Source organism: Callithrix jacchus, chromosome 9 (assembly GCF_049354715.1).
Source record: "Callithrix jacchus isolate 240 chromosome 9, calJac240_pri, whole genome shotgun sequence".
NCBI lineage: Eukaryota > Metazoa > Chordata > Mammalia > Primates > Cebidae > Callithrix > Callithrix jacchus.
Genome location: NC_133510.1, coordinates 9,785,448 through 9,809,713, shown reverse-complemented (window position 1 = coordinate 9,809,713; position 24,266 = coordinate 9,785,448). Strand labels below are relative to the sequence as shown.

The following is a 24,266-nucleotide window of genomic DNA, read 5'->3' as shown; positions in this document are numbered from 1 at the left end:
ATCTCCTGAGAATTCACTCACTATCACAAGAACAGCAGCAGAGAAACTGCCCCCATGATCCAGTTACCTCCCACCTGTTCTCTCCCTTGACACATGGGTATTAGGAGGATATAATTCAAGATGAGATTTGGGTGGGGACACAAAACCTAACCACATCATCCCCTCACCCCACAAGCTGACTCTACATTATCACTGGGCAAGGCTGGTCACTCAGTAAGCCTCAACACATTTTTAAAAATCTGAGTTTTAACCCATTTATGCCTAGTGTTCCATTATTGGAACGCTAAGCACGTGGGAGTTTATTTCCTACTGTTGAAGGTCTGATTGCAGCCTCAGGCATAAACATGTAAGGCACTCTGTCAGCTTTCATTTCTTCAACAAATGTTTACTAAGTTCCTTCTGTATGACAGGCACCATGCCTGTGACTATTCCACCCAGGAGTCCATCCTCTCGCAACCCCCACCACAAGGTATGAGGGCAGTCTGCATGCCATCCCTAACCTAGGCCTACTCTTCCAGACTCGTTCTCACCCCCAGAAAATCGCCTCAGAAATTTGAGGTTCCTGTCTCTTAATTCTTCCAAGTTGTGTGAGAGTACAAGTCTCTAAGCGGGACTCTCTTGTTTACCAGCTCTGCTTTCTCCTGTGCAGTGTGGTGATGCTGCCTAGCATGTCACCAAGCCAATGGCCCCTCCGTATATATTTACTGATTTGTTCTTTGCAGTAGCTGGATCCATACATAGTTCCTTCCACTAAGACTGTTCAGACCTCAAATAATGTGGATCCATGCCTTTTGTGGCAGTGTCTGCACACACACACCATGGAATGCCCTTGTAGTCACGACAAATCTACTGAGACCTTGCTCTCTGGAAGCCATACCTTTGTCATGGGGCCTGCACATTGCTAACTCAGTAACTTACCAAGTTACACTGTGTTCCTGACATCACATTCCAATTCACAGGGAAAGACTCCACAGCCAGTAATTCAAAGGTAACAATGGGAGTGTGCATACGTATAATTGGGTAAGTGTGAATCCCGCCCAGGCACAGTGTATTCTGGTTCCTATTATGCTCTGCTCTCTATGATAATTGGTCTGTCTTCAATTTCCAAGGCTAAGCAAATTAGGCTCTGATGTGGCTGTGAAAGGCTTAGACCCTTTCTACTAATATCACCTGAGAGCTTTAATTGTCAAGCCTCAGGAGGCAGCTGGGGCAGGTGAGGTCTTGGAGATTTCCTAAGGTAACTTGTCTTATTTTTTTAAACAAAGAGTCCCAGGCTGATTCACTGATTGGTGCAATGAGAAATGTGAAATGATAGAGCTGTGTGCCTGCTGACAGATGGAAGCAAAAAAAAAATCTCATGGAAGCAGAGGGGACCTTCCCCAGATTTCTGAGAAGCGGATTGATACATGGCACATGGACAGCCATAAGTCTCAAGACAGATTTCCAAGGACTCTAAGGGTCTGTGCTGTAGGCTGTTGTGAGTCCCCGCAAATTCACCTGGTGAAATTCCAGAGAAAAATAAGAATTAGCTATAAGTCACTTTGGGAGGCCGAGACGGGTGGATCACAAGGTCAAGAGATCAAGACCACCCTGGTCAACATGGTGAAACCCCGTCTCTATCAAAAATACAAAAATTAGCTGGGCACGGTGGTGCGGGCCTGTAATCCCAGCTACTCAGGAGGCTGAGGCAGGAGAATTGCCTGAACCCAGGAGGCGGAGGTTGCGGTGAGCCGAGATTGCGCCATTGCACTCCAGCCTGGGTAACAAGAGTGAGACTCCATCTCAAAAAAAAAAAAAAAAAAAAAAAAAAATTAGCTATAAGTGGAAAAGATCAGGAAACTCTTTGTTTTAAATTTAGTCAAATCTATTATCACTATAAACAAAAGGCCACGCAAGTTCAAAAACTGGGTGCTAGAAATAGGTATAATTTTTTGGAAGTGACCAAAGTCAATAGCGATGCTAGAATCCAGAGCTGCAGGTAAATTTCATAGTCAGCTGAAATAGATACTAGAGACTTGAGAGCTAATAATTTTAATCCAAACTTGCTGAATGATGAAATACTCTCCAAAGATAAAAAAAATTCTCAGTTATGTAGAGAAAAACGTTAGCTGAGAATAATATTGACAAATAGTGATGAGGATCCTATGAGACAGAGGAGATCTGCTCCCAGCCTCAGGGAGAGAAGGGGGAAAAAAAAGCTTTGCTACTGGACCAGATAGAAGAACATTTACCCCCAGCTGTCCTCTAAGATTAAGCATAGGCTGGATGCCAGTTGCCTACTGCAGGGAAATCAAGTGAGCATTAAGAACCCAAAAGAAGACGCCCAAAGCAAATATATGGGAGGTGACTGAAAGACATTTAGCCGAGCTGGCAAGATGGAGAGCAGAGTGCCTCTGACTCTGGAAGTGGTGTTCCAAAGCCTTGGATGGGTTGCTAAGACAGGAAGACCCCCTAAAGAAGAAGCCCTGCTTCTCTTGGCCTTGAACTTGGTTGGAATTTAAATGACTGAGAGTGCTTGGAAAGATTCTCGGTTTCCATATTCAGTGATTATTTTACATATACACACACACACATACACAGACATGATTATATATGATTAAGAATGTATATATTGTATACACATACATATAGCATGTATATGGCTATTTGAGGCTTGAGGCTTTTTTTTTTTTTTGGAGATAGGGTCTTGTTCTGTCACTCGGGCTAGAATGTAGTGGATGATGGATCTTGACTTACTGGAACCTCTGCCTCCTGGGTCCAAGTGATTCTCCTTCCTTAGCCTCCTGGCTGGGATTACAGGCACATGTCACCATGCCCACGTAATTTCTGTATTTTTAGTAGAGACAGGGGTTTGCCATGTCACCTAGGCTGATCTTGAACCCCTGGCCTCAAGTGATATGCCTGCATTGGCCTCCCAAAGTGCTGAGATTTCTGGCATGAGCCATGGTCTATTTGGGGCTTAAAGCTTCAATTTGCCATTGGGACAAAACTCACCAGGTAATGATTCGAATGATGATATCTGATCAGCCAAAAAGGTCTTGCCCTTGGCCTTATCACACATTCCTGTAGATATGTGCCACTAAACAAAAGCAAATATGACCCAACAGAGGCATCCTAGCGTGAAGTCCAATTCCCAAAATATAATGGCCAAAAAATACCTTCTTTTGTCTAGATTATTACACATATACCCAACAGATAAACTTTTATTCACTAGTCCTGAGTACTTCTAAGACAAAAACACTTGTTGCAGGAAGAAACCAGGGCATCATGGAATAATGATACTTGATTTTAGATCAGGGGCATGGAAAATTCAGTGATCCTGGAATGTGGATTCCAGAAAGCAAGGAAGTGCTTAAAAACTGATAGAAATCTGTTAAAAGAACATATAAGGCAACTTAGGATCACAATGTTTAAAACTTGATAACATTTGAGTATCAGGAATAATAATGGCAATGGATTATAATAACATGCTTAATGAAACAAATAGTCTCTTAGTCCATAATAGTGCTACAAAGTACTGCATAATAGCGCTAAAGAAGTACTCCAAGCCCAGAAAGAATGCCAGCTAAGAGATATAGAGGGATGATATAATGTAGCCATCTTATAATCAAATACTTTAGGCCAGTATTATTTATGGCTACTGAAACCACTGGGCGAAACATAGGAATAGCATACACAGCCTCAGAGAATCACCCCACAGGTTACATACTAATTACAAAGAAAACGTGATGCATTGCAGTGGGGAAATATGGCGGTCACTTCCTTTGCCAAGTCAACACACTCAGCATCACCAATAATGGGAAAAACTGCCATTCTATGTCTTCTGGTTTGATGTACTAAGAAGGTCACAGTATCACCTGTGTAGGATTCTTGGCCAAACATCTTTAATCTCAATGTAATCATGAGAAAACAATCAGACAAATCCAAATTATGGGACTGTCTACAAAATAATTGGCCTGACCCTTGAAACTTTCAATTTTTTAAAGTCAGGGACTGCTTGAGACTAAAAGAGATTCTAGAGATATATTAACTAACTAGAGTGCAGGTACTTTGATTAGATTGTGGATCAAATGTAAAAAGCCACATAAGACATTATTGGGAGAATTGAGAAACTTGAATATGAGCTATAAATTAGAAAACGTTCTTGTATCAATGTTAACTTTCTTGACAATTATCAGGGTGCTCTTAATGAGGTATTTTGGGGTAAATTGTCATGATGTCTGTAGTTAACTTTCAAATAATTTGGCGAAGGTGGTGAGAAAGGCAGGGGCTCGAAGAAAGCAAGCGCATGTGACAATGTTAATTGGTAAATCGGAGTGAAACAGAAATGAATCTTCATTGCGATATTCTCAATTATTTCATAGGTTTGAAATTTTTCAAGATAACAAGTTGGAGGAAATTTGCTTGTGAGCCTGTAGAGAAAATATTAGGACACTTCATTTCAGTATAACTTACAGTCTCGGGTGTACTGAATTAACTATTCCAGCACAGAAACTAAATATGAGCGTGTGGACAAAAGGAAAATATTTCTTTTTTACTATTCTTATAATAAAGTCTCATGCTTGAGTATGTATCCATGTGCTAGGCATTGTGCTAAATGCTGTAGCCTCACTTAGTTCTCACGAAACTTGATGAGGTAGACACTGTATTGTAGACTAGGAAACGGACACAGAGAGATTAAATAGCAGACATGAGCCGGGATAGAACCATCTGCCTGACCCCAAAATTTGGCTTTTGTTTTGGTTTCTTTTTGAGACAGTATCACTGTCACCCAGGCTGGAGTCTAATGGCATGATCTTGGCTCACTGCAACCTCCTTATCCTGGGTTCAAGCGATTCTCCTGTCTCAGCCTCCCAAGTAGCTGGGACTTCAGATGCCCGCCATCATGCCTGCTAATTTTTGTACTTTTAGTAGAGGTGGGGTTTTACCATGTTTGCCAGGCTGGTCTTGAACTCCTGACCTCAAATGATCCACCCACCTCGGCCTCCCAAAGTGCTTTGATTACAGGCATGAGCCACCGTGCCTAGCCCAAAGTTTGGCTTTCAACCTCTCTTTCACACTGGCCCTGGCCAGTACTGATGCCCCCAACCCTGTGTAAAAAATCAATGACATGAGTTTTATACTTACGTTTCTTTCTCTCTGTCTGTGTGTGTGTGTGTGTGTGTGTGTGTGCATATGTGTGTGTGTGTGTGCGTATATATATGGCTCACAACTATATATGGGTTTGTTAAAAATTGGAAAGTCGCATACATTTTTTTAAAATGGAAAGAAACTCACACAATTTGTTACAAATTAAGAAATTCACACAGTTTTACTCCGAACACTATCTTGTCATCAATTATGAAAGATATTATCAGGTGGGTGGATCACGAGGTCAAGATATCAAGACCATCCTGGTCAACATGGTGAAACCCCATCTCTACTAAAAATACAAAACATTAGCTGGGCATGGTGGCGTGTGCCTGTAATCCCAGCTACTCAGGAGGCTGAGGCAGGAGAATTGCCTGAACCCAGGAGGCAGAGGTTGCGGTGAGCTGAGATCGCGCCCTTGCACTCCAGCCTGGGTAACAAGAGTGAAACTCCGTCTCAAGAAAAAAAAAAAAAAAAAAGAAAGATATTATCAAGTTATATAAAATTCTCTGTTACTCCGTGTTACCACTTAAATGCATTACTCAATATTATGGTCAGTAGAGTTACCATATACACAATGGATTACCAGTTTTGAAATGAAAAAGATCATTTTGAAACTACTTGTAAAACTGTGCCAAATATGACAAGTCCTTTGTAACAGTAGCAACGTGGATAACAAGGCCATCACCTACTGGCATGTTCCTTTTACCTTTTCAAAATGTGTTCATGGATATTATTCCGGTTTTCTTTGGCTCAGTGACACATTAATGTGGATGGGGATAAGTGTGGGGCTGCAGGGTGGAGTTCTGTCTGAACTTATTTTATGGTGCCTGTTAAGTTTTTCTTTTAAAAATACACTGCTTGACTTGTGTCTTGTTTGCATAAATGTGGAGGACAGAATGTGTGTCCCTGCCTGTGCTGGTGAGTAGAGAATTTGGTTTTCAGGAAACCAGATACAGTAATCTTAATAGATCATGAAGCTGTAATACATGAAGGCATTGTGGCCTAGGGCTGAGGGAAGGTAAATAGAAAATAATTTCAGCAAATTTGTTCAGAGAGTGCTGGTACAAATATTCCAGACATTTAGATGACTTGGAAAAATGGACTTTGGCACGATCCAAGTCAAACCTGGTACTGTGGGAGGCGACCCAGTAGCTGAGGACATGGGTTCAGGAGTTAACCTGCGTAATTCAAATTCTGGCTTGACCGTGTTCTAGCTGCGTGATCTTAGGCAAGTTATCTGACCACCTTGTCCCTCTGTTTCCTCATCTGCAAAGTGGGAAAAAGATGAGTCTCTACCTCAATGCACCTAATGGTGGTACTTTGCTAACAGAGAGCCTCAAGAATAGAATAAGAGAAGTCCATTCCAAGAAACAGGAGCTTCAGAAATATTTTCTTCCACCCAAGGTTAAGAGACACACTGATTCCCTACAGTGGAGGATACATGGCTTAGCATGTCCAGCATCTCTGATGCCAAGGCAAGAAAAGTCTTCAGAGGGTCATTTGTTGGTAGCAGACAAAACATCCTTCAGCAAGACCTGGAATATTCCAAATGGCTTCTACCAGAAATGCAGTCACTTAGTTATGGTTATTTGCAAAAAAAAATATGATTCTTGGCTGATACATGCTGTAGTCACGAGGGCATGGATCTCTCAGCTTGCAGAAAAATACTGCAAAGCTTCTGGCAGCATTTTTGAGAGGCAACAGCTCTAGTACTTCTTCCTAGTAGACCAAATAATATTTGTAGGGGTTATAAACAAACAGCAATATAAGGGGCTACAATCCCATATAAACATCAGAATTTAAACCAGATGAAACAGAAAAGCAGGCAAAGTCTGACTTTGGTAATTCCCTTTTCTCCCCTCGACAGCCCAACACCAGTGCTTGGTACTGTCTGGTTGCTTTGGATATCTTCAGGTAATCTGCCGAGGCACGTGCCAATAGGCCGAATCTGCCAATCCCAATAAAAACTACTTTTATTTTAGCTACGAGGAAAACTGCTGGATTAAAGTTATTGATAAGGAGTTGCAAGAAATGATGGATTTGAATTCGGTAATTTTTAAAGGAGAAGTTTTCTTAATAGGGTTAAAATATGAAGAAGCTCTTTAAAGAAACAGACTTCTGGGCCCTGTTGCCATCCTCTGCAGCTCATACACACACGTTTTCAACATACTTCTCAGACTTGCCAACCCAGAGCTGGTTTGTGAAGCACCAAACCAATGCCCAGATATCTGGCTGATACCTTCGTGGGGCCACAGTAGTTTTGCAGAGACCTCTTAGCAACTAAGAGTGACTGCACTTATAGGCAAATATTGACACAAAAAGGTGAAGTGACTTGGAAGTGATGAGTTGGATAACATTGTGTTTCAGTCGACTTCTCTCATGTCACCAGCTCCAGCAGGTGTGCAGCGAAGAGTCTTTCTGGAGTGGTCTAGACCCTGGACACGTTATCCTGGATGCTCTTCCCTAGTTCCCAATCTTTCCATGTTGACAACAGTAAGGTGAAAATGACCATGAAGGATAGGCCGAAAGAGGCTCTGAAGTGACAAAATGGCAGATGAGGCAGAAAGTGAGTGGAGCACGGACTGTTCTGCTTGTTTTGCTTTGGTGATGGCAGCTGCAGTTATAAGCTAATGACATGTATCTGAACCTTGGTCTTCTTGAATGTGTCCTTATCTCTTACCTGTTGCCTCGTGGAGCCCCTGCCCACCTTAGCCTGAGTTGGAGGATCTCTCTGCTTAGGTCAGCCTTGATGACCAAGACTGAGGGCACTTCGACAGTACTTCTTTGTTGATGTTCTAGAAAGCTGGCCACGGGTTCCAACCAGCTTGGCATTTTCTCAGCTATGGCACGATGCTCTTGGACTTCAATTGTGATAGGCCCCTCATTGAGCATGAAAGCTGGTTACCTTTTTCCTGCCAGAAAATCTGGCTTTCTCATTTGCCGTATCTTCTGGGTCTGCTGGACCCAGCTCAAAAACGCCTCAGCAGAGTCTGTCGCTAGGGAAAAAGCAGCCCGTGAGAAAGGGCAATTAAAGGTGGTGTTTGTCTCTGATTCTTATTGGCAGCTCTGTTCAGGTGAAGACATAGAAAAGGCCGAGGTCCACGGCCCACACACAACCTGATTGTGCAGCTAAGCAGCTTTCCAGGAGAGGCCTTCTATTTGGAATAGGAGCACTCAAAGGAGACTCCCTCACGGCATAAGCTGGGGGTGGAGGATGTAGGCCATTTAGCTACACAATGAGGCAAATGTCCTACTTGCTAAGTCTGGAAAGGTGGGTGGCAGGAGTGGTGGCTTCCATTTTTCTAAGAACAGTTTATTTCTTAGGCTCCATTCCCCACTGGTGTCACCCATAGAGAAGAATGTCCTGGAACCAAAGGTCATGGCTGAAGCCAGTTGTGTTAGAAGGTGACTAGTAACACATGCAGTGACGTTTTCCCCAGAAAATGGCATCATTGACTGTACCCACTTTTGTGTAGTGCTGTGGTCTGTTTGTGTCCCCCCTAAAATTCATATGCTGAAACATAACCCCCAAGTTGATAGTACTAGGAGGTGGGGTCTTTTGGAGATGGACAGGTCACAAGAGCAGAGACCCTATGAGTAGGATTAGTGCCTTTATGGAAGAGCTAGCAGAGAAATAGCTGTTCCTTCCACCATGAGAATAGGCCCTTTCAAGACACCAGATCTGCCAGTGTCTTAATCTTGGACTTCCCAGTCTCCAGAATTGTGAGAAATACGTATTTGCTGTTCATAAGCCACCCAATTTTTGGTTTCTGTTTTATAGCAGCCCGAACAAACTAAGACCTGTAGCCTGGAAATTTGGATTTAGCTCAGAAATCCCAGGAGAAAAAAGGAAAAGGGATCAATCTCAGTGGTATCCATACTTGACTGCTCACTAGGAGGTTATAGGAGTTCTCGTGGAAAATATTGCCTAGATGATGCTTTCTTATCCAAATAGGTTATGACAACTTTTCATTGTTGTTGTTTACCAGACTTTAAGAATATCTTGAACCCCATCCACATTTCACATTCAATTTAGGAGAGGTATTAAAAAACCCCAAGGTGCCAAAACGTATGAATTATTTATCCTGGGATGATGCTCTGCATTAGTTGCAGAAGTGGCAGAATCTCAGCATGAACCAAAGTACAGCTACCATCCTTGCCAACGTGGTAGAACCCTGTCTCTACTGAAAAATACGATTTATTTTTGTCTGTTTAATAAGGTACCAATCCCTCTCACAGGGGCTCTGCTCTTGTGACCTGCTCATCTCCAAAAGGCCCTGCCTCCTAGTACTATCACTTTGGGGATTAGGTTTCAGCATATAAATTTTGGGGGAAGATAAACAGACTACAGGTGCCTGGTGGTGTGTACCCGTAGTCTTAGCTACTTGGGAGGCTGAAGTTAAATCCAGGAGATGGAGGTTGCATTGAGCCAAGATCATGCCACTGCACTCCAGCCTGGGTAATAGAGTGAGACACTGTCTCAAAAAACAAAAAGACCAAAAAGCAAAGTACAGAAACCTGTGAACTTTCCAGTACTTCTTAAGTTGGCCCCTTACAATTCCCTTTTTTACTGGGTAGGCAGTATGGTTATTCTGGCCCTACAATATCAGCTGCTCTTTTTTAATTCAAGTATAATTTTAAGAAGATTAAATCTGTTTAGTAACTGTTACATCCCACCATTAGTAAAGATAGTCAGGAGCTGAAAATACATGATTACAAATGGTCCCTAACTTATGAAGGTTCAACTTATGATTTTTCTCGACTTCACAATGATGCAAAAACAACGTGCGTCCAGTAGAAAGCGCACTTTGAGTTTTGAATTTTGATCTTCTCCTGGGCTAGCAATATGTGGTTCAATATTCTCTTACTATGCAGGGCAGTGGCCGTGAACCACAGCTCCCAGTCAGTCAGGCGATCACTGGTATAAACAGCCCATACTCGATATAGTCACAAAGAACCCTGTGCCTACTAAACCATCAGTAAGTGCCGATGCCTCTTGGCCTTCTCTTCTTGAGCCTCATCAGAAGAGGGAGAGATTGATGACCCTATCACTGCAGCATCCCCATCATCTAGCAGTAGATGCTTTAGTTCGATGCTCCCCCAGACCCCATGTACTTCTAGCTGTGGACATTAATGGTGAGTACCCATGCAAACCATTGCTTTTACACTTTCAGTGTTCGATAAATTACATGAGATATTCAACCCTTCATTATAAAATAGGCTTTGTGTTGAACAATATTGCGCATCTGCATGCTAATTAATAAGTATTCTAGGCACATTTAAGGTACATTAGGCCAAGTTATGTTTGGTAGGTTAGGTGTATTTTTAACTTACAGTGTTTTCCACTTACGATGGGTTTACCAGGATGTGTCAGTGTAAGTTGAGTATCTGTATTTCTGGCAAGGTATTATTTTACTCCATTGTAAACCTATTTTTGGTTATGACCTTCGGTAGCCCAAAATTAAATTGTTTTTCTCCCGAGTTAAATTGTTGAAAGCTTCATTGCCCTTTGGTGAATTCATAAAATAAACAGTTTTCTGATTAAAAAAAAAAAAGGTCCCTATTCTCTTCGGTGAGAAACACAGAGGCTCCCAGGGCCGTTTTCACACATTCTTATACTTTGTCTAGAACTTGTAACCAACACATTGAAAAACTCACCACCAGCTCCAGTGATTTTCCCTCTTGGCTTTATGCCTCCAAATCCCATTGACTTTCTCAATTATTTTCCTTCCTTTTTTTCTTTTTTTTTTTTTTGCCCTCTGTCACCATCCTAATCCAGGCCCAGTGGTATCCTCTCCTGACTGATCTCCCCTCTCGGAGAGTGGGAAACCTTAATACCATTCAGCATATCATGCTTCCCTGTGTTTCCGGCCTTCCTGAAATAAGGAAGGCGTAGACACCCTTGCTCTGGCCAACGGTACATGAGCAGAAGTGAACTCTGTCTCCTGCTGTCTTTCTCCTATGGTGGAGCCTGTGCCAATGATGCCCCTGCCAAAGTGATGTGGATGTGTTTGGGGGTGAGAAGTAAACTATGCTTGTTTAAGCCACTGAGATCCGAGTTTTGTTTGTTTTGTTATTTGGTTTAATTTAACCAATATACCCAGTCTCTTCCTCCTCTCATTCTCTTTACACATTCTTGCCAGGGTAATCTAAATCACAGGCCAGATCATCCCCTAATCAGAAGCCATCAGTAGTTCATCATCACCTGGAAATAGAAAACCCAGACTTCTGGCTTTCAAGAAACTGTGAGCTCTGCCCTCCATGTCCTCTTTCCACTTTCTCACTACAGGTATGTTCCGGCCCAGTGAGAAGGCTCACAGTGGCCCTCACATGATCAGGTCTTGGCTTGGGATGTAGCTTTGTCTGGAGTGTCTTTGCCCTGATTACATCATGTTGAAATCCAGACATTTTAAAGCATAGGCTCGAAGGGTGGCCCTTTCGTGACTCCTACAAGTGGACAGGCACTCCCATTCTTCTGGGATCCCTTAGCAAATTGTGTCTCATTGATAATACCTACTACTTTCTACTGCATGATGCAGTTATTTCTGTAGATATTTTATCTCTCCTATTAGACTATAAGCCCTCTTAAGGCAAACAGCAGTCTTATTTATTCCTGTAGTTCTCTGCAGTATCAAGGTGTATAATTGCTCAGTGAATAATTTATGAATTCAGTATTAATCCTTGGGGAGGGCTATGAAGTTCTATTTTAAATCCCACATGATCATAGTTCAGTAAGTGACAAGAAATGCCACCTGTAGAGTGAACGTGGATTTTTCTGGTGAGCTTCCTCCTTTGGGGGGATATTCCGCAAGACTGCTCCTGGATACGGCATCAAAGAGATCCTGGTTCCCAGGAAGGTCTGAATAGATTTTATGCACGTGGTAGTTTAGGCATCTCTACTCTGAAAATAAAAACTAGAGGAAACTCTTATTCAATAAGAAAGAAACATATTTAAAGATCCCCAGAGGGTCTTTGAAGCAGGAATGAAACTTTGGTTTCAGAGTGACCTTCAGTACTGAAGAAAGTGTTTCAAGGAAAGATGGCACTGGGCATTGATGGCACTTGTTAGAGGGAAGAGACAGGAAAATGGGGAGAGAAGAGACTAAAAGTGAAAGCCTAGCTTAAAACAATCAGTGATGCTGAAGGAGAATGACCGAAATGATCAGCTGGGGAAATTCTTCAGGGAGATCACATCACAAGCACAACTAGGGAGCTGTAGAAGGGAAAAGTGGTACCTGTGAGGAAGACATTTGTGAGGTTAGTGCTGTTAAGATGGAATCTTTGTGGCTATTGATTGAATACGGAAGGCACACCAGCGGCGGAGTAAAAAGGAAGGAAGCATGTTGCTGAGAGGATGCAGACAGGCAGGGAAGCATGAGGGGCCCACCGGCTATGGAAGCTGTGCTGATCTGAATAGCCTCGAGTTTGATTATTTTTACCATCTGGCCCAAACAAACCTCATGAAACTGAGGTGCCCTGAGGCCATGCCAATGCAGCTTGTGTGTATTTAGATGTGAGTTGAAACAAAAAAAACCCATTTCTCACAATTACAGAAATTAACAAATTTATATTAATTCACAAAGTACCATTTTCTGTTTCTAGTTCTTTTCCTCTAAGAAGTATTTCTCTTAAAGTAGCCAGACCCTGTTGCTCCTGATTTTAGGAAAGAATTTAGAAAATTGGTCCCACACCATGACAGGTATGTGAGCAGTGGAGTATTAAGATGCGCCTAGATTTCAGGCGTGCTGAAAGCAGACACGTTACCCAAACTCAAATGCCTAAAAAGGATCCCAGAAATGGGAAAGTCATAGAGAATAAGGTAGCAGTGGGGCAGAGCCTTTCTCCTGCTGTCTATGCCCTTAAGCTTTCTTTTCATTTCCTAGAGCTGCTCATTCTCTCACCTCTCAGGGGAAAAAAGTAGATGCACCTCTTTCGTAAGCAGAAGGCCTTTGGCTGACTATAAACTTTGGAAATGGCAAGAAAGAGAAATGCATATATACCAAGGCACGTGGGAACAACGATTATATTTTTACTAAAGCCATAGATTTTAAATGGTTTTGCCTCAGTAGTTATTTTGGGGATCATGTTGGACTTGGGATTTAAAAGACATCTGGAATATGAATGTAGAACATGACGGTCTGAGTTTGGCAAGCGATGAGTCTAAGGAATTCAAGGAAACAAAGACCAAACAAAATGTCAGGCTAAAGTTCTTAGAATCAATCACCAGAGGGAAAACAGAAAATTAAAATCACAATAGCACAGACATTTCCACAAAGCAGTCTGGAAGAATGAAGAGAAGATGGGCTTTGAGGTCAGCTTAACTTGGTCCTGGATTCCAGATCCTCTACCGGCATTAAGCAAGTTGTTTAATCTCTGGTATCCATTACAGGATACTTTATCCATGAAGGCACACGAGCAGGTCAAGAACTGGTCCATCTTTATTTAGACATTCACAAACATTTTGAGTTTTTCCTCTATAGAAGGTGAGAAGTCATGGTGAAAAAACCAGGTGTCCACCTTAGAGAGACTCATAATCTACAGAGTGATAATTAAGTGCAGTGAAATTAGCACCACAGGAGCTATGTGAGAAATACATGGGATTACCCAGGAGAGGCTGATGGTAGAGATTTCTGAGCTTGCAAGAGTACATCGTGATAGAACAAGGTCACTGCTTGTTTTTGATACTTTAAAAATAATTAAAAACTCTTGTGGGTACATAAGAATATGGGGTACATGAGATGTTTTAATACAGGCACACCATATGAAACAAGCAGGTTGTGAAGAATGGAGGATTCATACCCTCAAGCATTTATCCTTTGAGTTACAAACAATCCAATTACATTCTTTAAGTCATTTTTAAATATAAAGTTATTATTGACTATAGTCACTCTATTGTGCAATCAAATAGTAGGTCTTATTTATTCTTTCTTTTTTTTGTGCCCATTAACCATCCCCAACTCCCCTTTTGCCCCAATCCCTTCATGACCCCTTCCAGCCTCTGGAAACCATCCTTCTACTTTCTATGTTCATGAGTTCAATTTATTTGATTTTCATATCCCACAAATATGTGAGAAAATGTGATGTTTGTCTTTCTGTGCCTGACTTATTTTATTTAACATAAGGCTCTCTAGTTCCATCCATGTTGTTGCAAATGACTGGATCTCATTCTTTTTTATGCCTGAATAGTACTCCACTGTGTATATGTATCACATTTTCTTTATCCATTCGTCTGTCGAGTGACACTTAGGTTGCTTCTAAATCTTAGCTATTGTGAAGAGTGCTGCAACAAACTTAGGTACACAACAACTGTATACCCAGCAGTGGGATTGCTAGGTACACAACAACTGTATACCCAGCAGTGGGATTGCTAGGTCATATGGTAACTCTACTTTTAATTTTTTGAGGAACTTCCAAACTGTCCTTCATAGTGGTTGTATGTGGGTCAAGATGGCCAGGAGGAGACCTATGTTAATTCTAGCTAAATAATTATAAGCTTCCTTGGCCCGGAGTGCACTGAAGTTTATACGCCAAACTAAACTATATTATTGGTGCAGTTAATTAGAAAGCAAGCAGCAACAAGTAGCCTAAGATCAAGACCATCTGAGAGCACAGTAATACCGGGGAACACCTTGGGGTGATTGCAGAGCAGGGAATACTGCTCTGGTCCTAGGGATGCCTTCTCAACATGGAGACTGCATGAGGGCCTCGTAAAGAGGGCACATGCAAAGATCTCTGAGAAGGGAGGAGACCTCTGCTCACAAGATCTGGGAGGGTCTTTGCAGATGGGAGCTGGCAAGGAGGAGAAAAGCCTTGTGGGGCAGAGATCATGGAACACCTTAGGCTCTGCCTAGGTTCTGGGAATAGGGAGTGATTTTAATTGCTCTGTGTCCTCAATGCTCAGGAGATAAAGACCCCTTGATGCATTGGGTATGGTCATGTGGTCAGACTCCCCTCTGCACCCCCATCTGTTATACTTCCGATGCAGCCACACCTTGATAACATCCTACTAAGACATGCTAAACTAGTACTCTAAGTTTAATCGGTGATAAATTAGTACCATGGGAGTTTAATCAGTGATAAACTTAGAGTACTAGTTTAGCATGTCTTAGTAGGATCTCAAGTGCTGTTAAATGCTCAATGCACTAAGATGGGGGAATCTCAAATCCATTCCCCCATCTTACCTACCCCTTCACCCTCCCCTTCCATGCCCATGAGATCAATGAGATTATACACCCAATAAAAGCGTTTGGAGCCAGAGCTCAGGGCCAATGGGTTTCTGAGACTTGTGTTGGTCCCCTGGATCCATGCTGTAAATTCTATTCTTGTGTCTCTGTCTCTATTTCCTTTTCTCAATCCCTTGTCACCACTGGGACTAAGGGCACCCACATTTGGGGTTGGGGCTGGTACCCAGCAGTTGTACTGGTTTACATTTCCACCGACACTGTATAAGGGTTCCGATTTCTTTACCTCCTCCCCATCATTTGTTATTGCCTATCTTTTGGATATAAGCCAGTTTAACTGGGGTGAGATTCTGGAAGAAATTTTAAAAAATGGAAAGACCAGACGAAATGTCTGACCTGAAGCTCTTAGAGTCAGCCTGGATTAGGTAGGCATCTTCTCATCGTTTTGATCTGCATTTCTCTGATGATCAGTGATATTGAGCACCTTTTCATATGCTTGTTTGCCATTTGTGTGTCTCCTTTTGAGAAATGTCTAGTCAAATCTTTTGCCAGTTTTTTGATCGGATTATCAGATTTTTCATATATAGTTGTTTGAGCTCCTTATGTATTCTACTCATTAATCCCTTGTCAGAAGGGTAGTTTGCAAATATTTTGCCCCAGTCTGGGGGTTGTCTCTTCACTTTCTGGATTGTATTCTTCTCTGAGCAGAAGCTTTTTGACATGATGTGATCCCATTTGTCCATGTTTGCTCTGGTTGCCTGTGCTTGTGGGTTATTGCTCAAGAAATCTTTGCCCAGACCAATGTCCTGGAGATTTTCACCAATATTTTCTTGTAGTAGTTTCATAGTTTGACATCTTCCATTTAAGTCTTTAATCCATTTTAATTTGATGCTTGTATACGGTAAAAGATCAGGGTCTACTTTCAATTTTTATGCATATGGATTTCCAGTTTTCTCAGCATTATGTATTGAAAGAGATTGTCTTTTTCCCAGTCTATGTTTTTGGCACTTTTGTCAAAAATGAGTTCACTGTAGGTGTGTGGATTTTTTTCTGCATTCTCTATTCTGTTCCATTGGTCTATGTGTGTATTTTTATGCTAGCACCATGCTGTTTTGGTTACTATAGTTCTGAGTATAATTTAGAGTCAGGTAATGTGATTCTTCCAGTTTTGATCTTTTTGCTTAAGATAGCTTTGGCTATTCTGTGTCTTTTGTGGTTTGATGTAAATCTTAGGATTTTTTTTCTATTTCAGTGAAGAATGTCATTGGTATTTTGATAGGGATTGCATTGGATCTGTAGACTGCTTTGGGTAGTATGGATATTTTAACAATATCGATTTTTCCAATTCAGGTCGTTGATGCTTTGCCATGACTACCTTCCTTAACAGTGGTGGAGCTGTGCAGGCAGAGCTGCAAAAGGACAGACAGTATGGAGCCAGCAGTTGTATATTGAAGTCACCAAGCATAAGAGCTGTCAGTGACTTAGATATCTAGCTTAATTCATGCATATCAAGATGAGGGAACTGAGGAATGAAGAAATTAGGTAACTGGGCATATGCAAACTGCCCAGATTATTGTTCACATTAGAGCCAGAACTAAAACGCTGATCTTCTGTCCCCAATAGTGCCCTTTCTACCAAGTCGCACTGCCTCTTACTGCCAAATAGTGTCACTTGGAGGCTAGAACTACTTCCCCAGAGATGATGGAATCAGGAAAATCCACAAACAATTCTATGAATGCTGTGTATCAAGTCCCACATGTAACACGCTTGTAAAGCAGCGCCACCCAATAGACACAACTGCAATGACGAAAATGTTCTATAGCTGCACGGCCCAATATGATGGTCACTACCACATGTGGGTACTAGCACTTGAAATATGGCTAGTTTGGCTGAGGAACTGAATATACAATTTTAATTTTAATAGGCACAAATCGTTAGAAGCTACCATATTGGACAGCATAGGTCTTAAGAATTATCTCTATCTTCAGTTATGCCACTAAGTATGTGACTGTCTTTTTCTAGCTGCCTTGACTTTGAGCCCTACAAGCTCCCTCTTCCCAGTCCCTGGGTCAGTGAGAACCAAACTATGCCTCACTATATGTAAAGACCACCATCCTCTCTGGTGGATGGATCTGGTCTTAATCTGTGACGATAAGAACATTTTGCCAAGATTGTTTTTCTACAAGTGTACTTGTCACAATTTATAATAGTAATAATGATATTTATAATTTGTTAGCACATTCTGTATATCCGTCCCTCATACTCAGCAATCTACAGGTACTATATCTATTCCCCTTCCCACCAACTCAGTGAGTACGCTCTATTTATCAACCAGTGGCCAGGAAGCATCTGTCTTCTTCCAAAATTCATGCTCTTTTCACTATCCCACACTGTCTCGCTAGGAAAAGAGGATTAGTGCATAATCTCCTGTTGCTTGGGCAGGGGAGATTTTCATTCATTTATTCAAAAATACTATTGACTGCCTGTTAAGTGCCAGGCACTGTGCCAGGTAAAGTACATAGTGATGAATCAAATAGGATTATCCCAGCTGACATTGGACGTGTTTTCTAGTAAATGCTGGTTTTCAGAGGAAGAAATTTGGTAGGTTCTGTTAAGTAGCTAGGAATTCAGTGCTTACATACTGCAGACTGGAGCAATTTGTACTGGAACTATTCCTTTGATGTTTGAAATGTGCAGCAATTCTCTCTTGTAGGCAGGAGGTGTAATTTTTGGGGGGTTGGTTTTTGCCATTAAAATACTATGTTTCATTCACTCAGGAGTTAAACATCCTAGGATTTCATGATGAACTCCACATACAAGCAATTTCACAGCCATAGAAATGTCCAAACTTAGTATTGAGGCAGTTGACCACAACTCTATGCCAATTTCCCCAGTCTATTAATTGTGTTTGTGAAATATAAATGCATAAACCATGACTGTGGGTATTGTTTAAGAATCTAAACACTTTATTGAAGAAATAAGTGAGACAAAAATAGGTGTGATGAGAGTAGAAAATACGTTGTACCATATTGCATCAAATCTAGCATACTATAAATTTTAAGACATATCATATTTCATGGACCAGGAAAAATGCTGCCATTAAATTATGACGTGCATTATCACAGTAAATTTTTAAAGACTTTTAAAAGATCTTCTTTGAGCTTATTTAAACATAACTTCTTTATATTACTCATCTGCATACATTAAAAAGAAAATGTAAGGCTAAGAATTTGGTTAAGGAGTTTCTAAAAGTGCTACAAATTGATAATTGGACTTTTTTGAATTGTTTTCAACTCAGTTATCAACATCTGTGTTTTTCACCCAGCCTCAGCTTCTGCACCGTCAGGAGCCCTGGGGGCCAGAATTTCTCTAACACTTTTCTTCTAGGATTTTCTCCTACACTGTTGAAATCCTTCTGCAAATTTTGAAGATGGTTCTTTCTTGTTTATTGTGTGTCTTTTTTTTTTTTTTTTTTTTTTTGCGCACCTATCAATGAGCAGACATAACAAAGCTTCACCTACTATTAGCATCTTCCTTCCCATGTCTGGTAAAGCGCTTGGTTGTTGCTTTACAAGAAAAATTTAAAAACTGTGGTTACTTCTCCAATAGCAAACATTTACTTCAGTATTACCAGTTTTCTGCCCCACTGTCTTTGTACTTTTCTGGGTATCCACAATTACTTTATGTTTCAAAACCAAATCACAATGTGCTCTTTGTGAAGATATTTTAAAGAGCATTTAGACTCAACCGTGTTAGCACAAAGAGTAACAAATAAAGAGCTGAAGTAGCCATGACACAAACAGCTGACAGGAACTTTGCACAAAATAAAGAATGATGACAACGTCACCAGGGCTGCCAGCCTCCTGAGGTTCTGATAGGCCAAGCTGGTAAGATATAATCTGGTTTTAGATGTTGTAAACTATGAAAAAAAAATATGTGTCTAGAATCAATGAACTATGGATCATCGGATTCCAGTGATGCTGCTGGTCAAGCTTATCTCTATGTTTAACAGAGGAAATTCTCCTTTATAAATCCCTGGAAGCAGAGACAGTGATATCAGATGCCTCCTGCTGCTGAAGTGGTGCTCTGTGAAGCAAGATGACTCTTCGAGTTTCAGAGCGAAGGCCGAATTTAGTTACTTACTTTGGGCACTGAGAAATGAAGTTATAATCTGGATTTCTGGCTTTCTCCTTTTCTTCTGCATTTCTCTTTTTAAACAGCTTTTTGTCCTGATCACCAGATACTAGTGAGTTTGTAAAGAAATAAAATGGCATGCCATCCTTACTTCGGTATTGCTCAGAAAGATGATTTCTAGTGTCTCACAGTTATGGGCCTCCTTTATTAATACATTCTGAAGGTATTTATTGAGTGTTGCTGTATGCCAGGCGCTGACACAAAATGAGTCAAAAAAAGCTTGCCCTAGTAGAGTTTCCACTATGGTTGTGGGAGGCAGATCACACATAGACAAGTAAGCTGCATGCTGTGCTATATACACAGCCTCTGGTGAGGACCACAGGGGAAGCAGAACTGAGAGGGATGAGTGGCATCTCTGTGTCTTTCAGAGCCTCCCAGCTGGAAGGTGCATCAGCCTGGCCCATCCCTAGGTCGTGTTGGCTCCTCGGCTGTCACTAGGCAGGCTCCTGGTGCAGAGGTCACCAGCGAGTCTTCAGGACAAGCCCTGTATCCTGAGGGGAGGTTTGGACTCTTTCCCTACTTCCTATTGCCTGTGTGTAGGTTTTGAGTCTCTCATCAGTCACGTGGACTGGTTACATCTTGGTCTCCCCTTCAGAACACACGGGAGCCCGTACCTCCCTCAGAGTGTCCTTCCTGCCTCGCCACCGCTCGCAGCGTTCCCGGACCCCACAGTGCTGGGACCCACAGTTGCACCGTTGGGGGCACGGTCTCCACAAGTGGAGCAAGGATGCATTTTTGTGTCTTGTTGAGTTCCGCTTCCTTCTCAGGCAAATGACTCTGCAAGTCATTCTCTTTTCCTTTAGGATGTTTCCTCTCTTTTTTCACAGAAGGTGAATAACATCCTCTCCTCCTCGCCTCATTAGAGAATAACCACTCCGTCCAGGCGGGCGCCTGGCTCTATTTCCTTGCCCCTACTGCTGTCTGACCTTGGCCGTTTGAGCTCGTGCTGGGTGGAGATGCTGGTCCTCGAGGATGTGAACTGTCATCTGTGTAATGTCCTCCCACCCTAGTGTGACCCAGAATGACCAGACACTAGAAATAAAGCTGGAAATCCAGCAGTGTGTGGCCTCCCGAAGGGACAGACGACAGCTCTCCCTGCTTCCCAGAGGCTTCGGGGCTGGAATTCAGAGCTCAGGTTCACACCTCGCTCCAGTGGCGGCACACTGTCAGCTGCTTCTCACAGAGGGGAGCATGCTGAGAGAAGGCTGCGGGCAGGGAACTCTCAGCCATGCAGCCACAGAGCCTGCACAGGCCGGGCTGGGCTGCACACCCCGCCCCGTGCTCCCCATCCGTGGCTGGGCTGTTGTGAGCTTCCTTCAAGCCTGTTCAGCCTTGGCAGGCTCTGCTCAGAGACAGAATACTCAGGAGTTAGGAGGGTGGCAGTGGGGGCTGGTGGAAGAGGACAGGGAACGATTAAAAGGGCCATTGGGAAGCCAGGAGCTCAGAGTCTTTCAGAAAGGGAAGGAGAGGCCATAAGCCAGGGTTTGGAAGAATAGGCAGACATTGGAATCCTCACTCAATGTCGAGGCCATGCTTTTCTGTAAGGTGAGGCATGCTGGACCAGAGGCCCTAGTCTCTCATGGGGGAGGTTGTGGTGATGACACGGTCAGTATTCTGCCAGGAACCTGTGTGTGCTTACCAGGATCTGGCTAAACAGGAGGAAAGATGGGAAGATCTAAAACAGAGGCAATTGGTTAACAACGTTAATCTGTTGAAGCGAAAGAAGCAGCAAATACTGAATGACATAGCCAGTTTCTCCCATAATACTGGTGGCATGGAACTCAGGGAATGGGTGAAACCAACATAGGGCTTAGACATAACAGATGTAGCATGGGTACCTGGCCACCTTATAGACAGAACACCTGTCCACCCAGGAAGTTAAAATCACACCATAGCAACAGAGCCCGAAGAGATATCCTTGTTCTCCTCAATTCTAGATCAGAGCTATGTTGACTGTCTGCTCTGCACCTTTGGCTGGGTAGAAGAAATGGGCAGAGGGAGTCTGGGAAGGCAGGTAAGCAGAGATCAGAGAAATGGAAGCTGGGTCTGTGGAAGGAGCCAGGGAAGAACTGCCAGGACCACAGTTGCCAGGAATTGATGACAAGGAGGAGGTATACTTGAGAACTGATTACATCCGTGTTGTTAGTGTCTCCCCCAAATTCATCTCCACCTGAACCTGTGGATGTGACCTTGGCAGACGTAATCATACTAAGATAAGGTGGGTACCAAAAGCTATACAGCTGGTATCATTTTAGGAATAGGGCAATTTGGACACAGAGACACAGAAAGAGAACATCACGTGAAGACAGAGGCAGAAATTGGAGTGATCCTGCTTCCAGGGAAGGAGAGCGCTAGATGCAGGCAACCACCAGAAGCTGAAAGGGGCAGGCAAGGACTCTTCTCTAGCACCCTTGAAGGAGCACAGCCCTGCTGACTGTCTGACTTTGGAATTGTGGCCTCCAGAACCGTGAGAGAGTAAATTTGTGCTGTGTTAAGCCTCCCGGTTTGTGATCTTTCATTATAGAACCCCTGGGAAACAAACACTCCTGGGATAAAGGCCACACCTCAGAATCCAGGTCAGCACTTTTCTGCAAGGTGGGCAGAGTTTGAGCCCATGCCTCCTCTACTCTTCCTCTGGAGTAAAGTGAGCCCTGGGTGATCTTACCTGAGACTGATTTCTCTGGGTGTGGCCCAGAGCCCCTTCAGTGGCTCTTGCTGTTCTGAAGCTTCTGCTTTAACTGAGGAACTGCAGAGGCTGCTAGGTCGATAGTGCTTTCTCCGGGGGTTGCAGAGAGTTCTCCCTAGTCACAGCTCAGCTCATTCCCAGGCCACTGAGCATCCGGCCTCGATACAGCGCATTCAGCAAATGAGGAAGAACTGGGAGGCACCTGCACAATTCACCACGTGTCTTAGCTGGCTCTTCACTGAGCTCTAACCTTATTTCCCACGGCAGATTTTATCTCACCCTTTCTCGTCAATGCTGATTTGCAGAAAGCACCCCAGCCCTCCTTCATTCTTGATTATGGACTCACGCAGATGCAACTTCTAAACAGTGGGCCACACTTCTGCATTTGGACACCCATTTCCTTTCTCAGATCGTAGTGGGGCACATACATGCTAACTGATACAGCTGCTGCTTCACACCCTGCGTATTAGCTATCTATTGCTGAATAACAAAATCATCCCACAGTTTATCAGCTTAAATAACATTTATTATCTCACAGCTTCCAAGGGTCAGGAATCCGGGAGTGGCTTAGCTAAGTGCTTCTGGCTAATCAAGTTGTCAGCCAGGCTGCAGTCATTTCTGGGCTTGACTGGGGCTGGAAACCTGCTTCCGAGCTCCCTCACGTGGTTGTCAGCAGACCTCAGATCCTCACTAGCTATTGGCTGTAGACTGCAGTTCCTCATCATGCTGGGGACTCCATAGGTTCCTGGATGTCCTTGTGACGCGGCTGCTGGCCTCCCCGAAGCCCACAATCTGAGTGCACCCAAGAGAACAACCCAGAGAAGCTGCGGTTCATTGTAACCTACCTTGAGAGTGACATACAATCACTTCTGCCATTTGCTGTTGGTTCCAGACCAACTTTGCCACAAAATGGAACAGACTGCATGAGAGTATGACCACTAGGAGGTGGGGATTTTGGAGGACTCTCTTGGAGGGACTACCACACCCTATTAGAAACGAGCATTTCTTGGCTTGACTGGTCATTTCCTTTTTCTGTGCATCGGGTAGCAGAGAGACCACATATGGGCCACAGCCCCAGGGTCTGGGAACCTGACCAATTCTGTTTAATCCTATCTGGGGGATCCAAATTTCCCCTTTTTCCTTAGGCCAAGGGAGATACTGTACTAGGACTAGGAAAATAGTGGCACTTAGTTAATCCCTCTTTGGTCAAACTAGCCACATTCAAGTCTTGCCTCCTTCACTTACTAGCTTTGTGGTCTCGGGCAAGTTTCTCAGCTTCTCTGCGCCTGTTTTATTACATGTAAAATGGGGCTAAAACAAGATACATTTCATAAGATTATCGTATGGCCTTAAGAGGTGAATGTATATAAAAGTAAGCGCAATGCACGGGGCGTGTAAATGACAGCTATTATGATAATTGCTGCGATACATCCTAATTTAGAATCCAGAGGAAAGAGAAGGGGTTAAGGGAAATGGTAAAGCGGTGAAAAGTCACAGATTCTTTCTTAAATGTTCTGGTGTGATTTATGGAGCCTCAGATTTTTTTGATGTAACTCTTACTCCAAACAAATGTTCTTTCCCTCTCCTCCTTCTTCTCCTCATGGATACAGTGGATACAGTCAATTCCTATGCATCTTACAGTTCAAGCAAGAAGGACTACCCGGTTGTGGCCTAAACTGTGTCTGTGATTTGGTGAGGGTGATCTGCCCCAATATACAGAGATCCATCATTCTGACCTTTCAACTAAATGGAATTAATTTTAAAAGGAAAAAATTAAATACCATAAAGTTAATAAAACATTTTGAATTAAGAAAGTAACACCCCTTTACTGAATTCATTTTTTAATATCTCTTTGCTGAGTTTGGAACAATCACATCTGCCAAATTTCAACTAGGCCAGCACAGATGTTTTTATTAGTAAAATATTCGTTAGTAAAAATACCTATACCCCCTTGTTGGAAAACCCTTACCAAGTGGATTACGCGCTGCTGGTTTATGGTCCTTGTCACCCACATTGAGAGATCCCAGTTATTTGGGTCAATGGCTCATAAGCCAGAAAGCACCACATACTTG

General features: G+C 42.7%; 1 long non-coding RNA gene across 1 annotated transcript; it reads right to left on the bottom strand.

Annotated features, from left to right (window-relative positions):
• Window positions 1–19,000: 19,000 nt before the first annotated feature.
• LOC144577709 (uncharacterized) lies at window positions 19,001–22,819 on the bottom strand. The gene is made up of 2 exons (XR_013522237.1): window positions 22,174–22,819; window positions 19,001–21,183 (listed from the first exon to the last, which is right to left on the bottom strand). It is a non-coding gene; the product is annotated as an uncharacterized LOC144577709 (long non-coding RNA).
• Window positions 22,820–24,266: the final 1,447 nt, after the last annotated feature.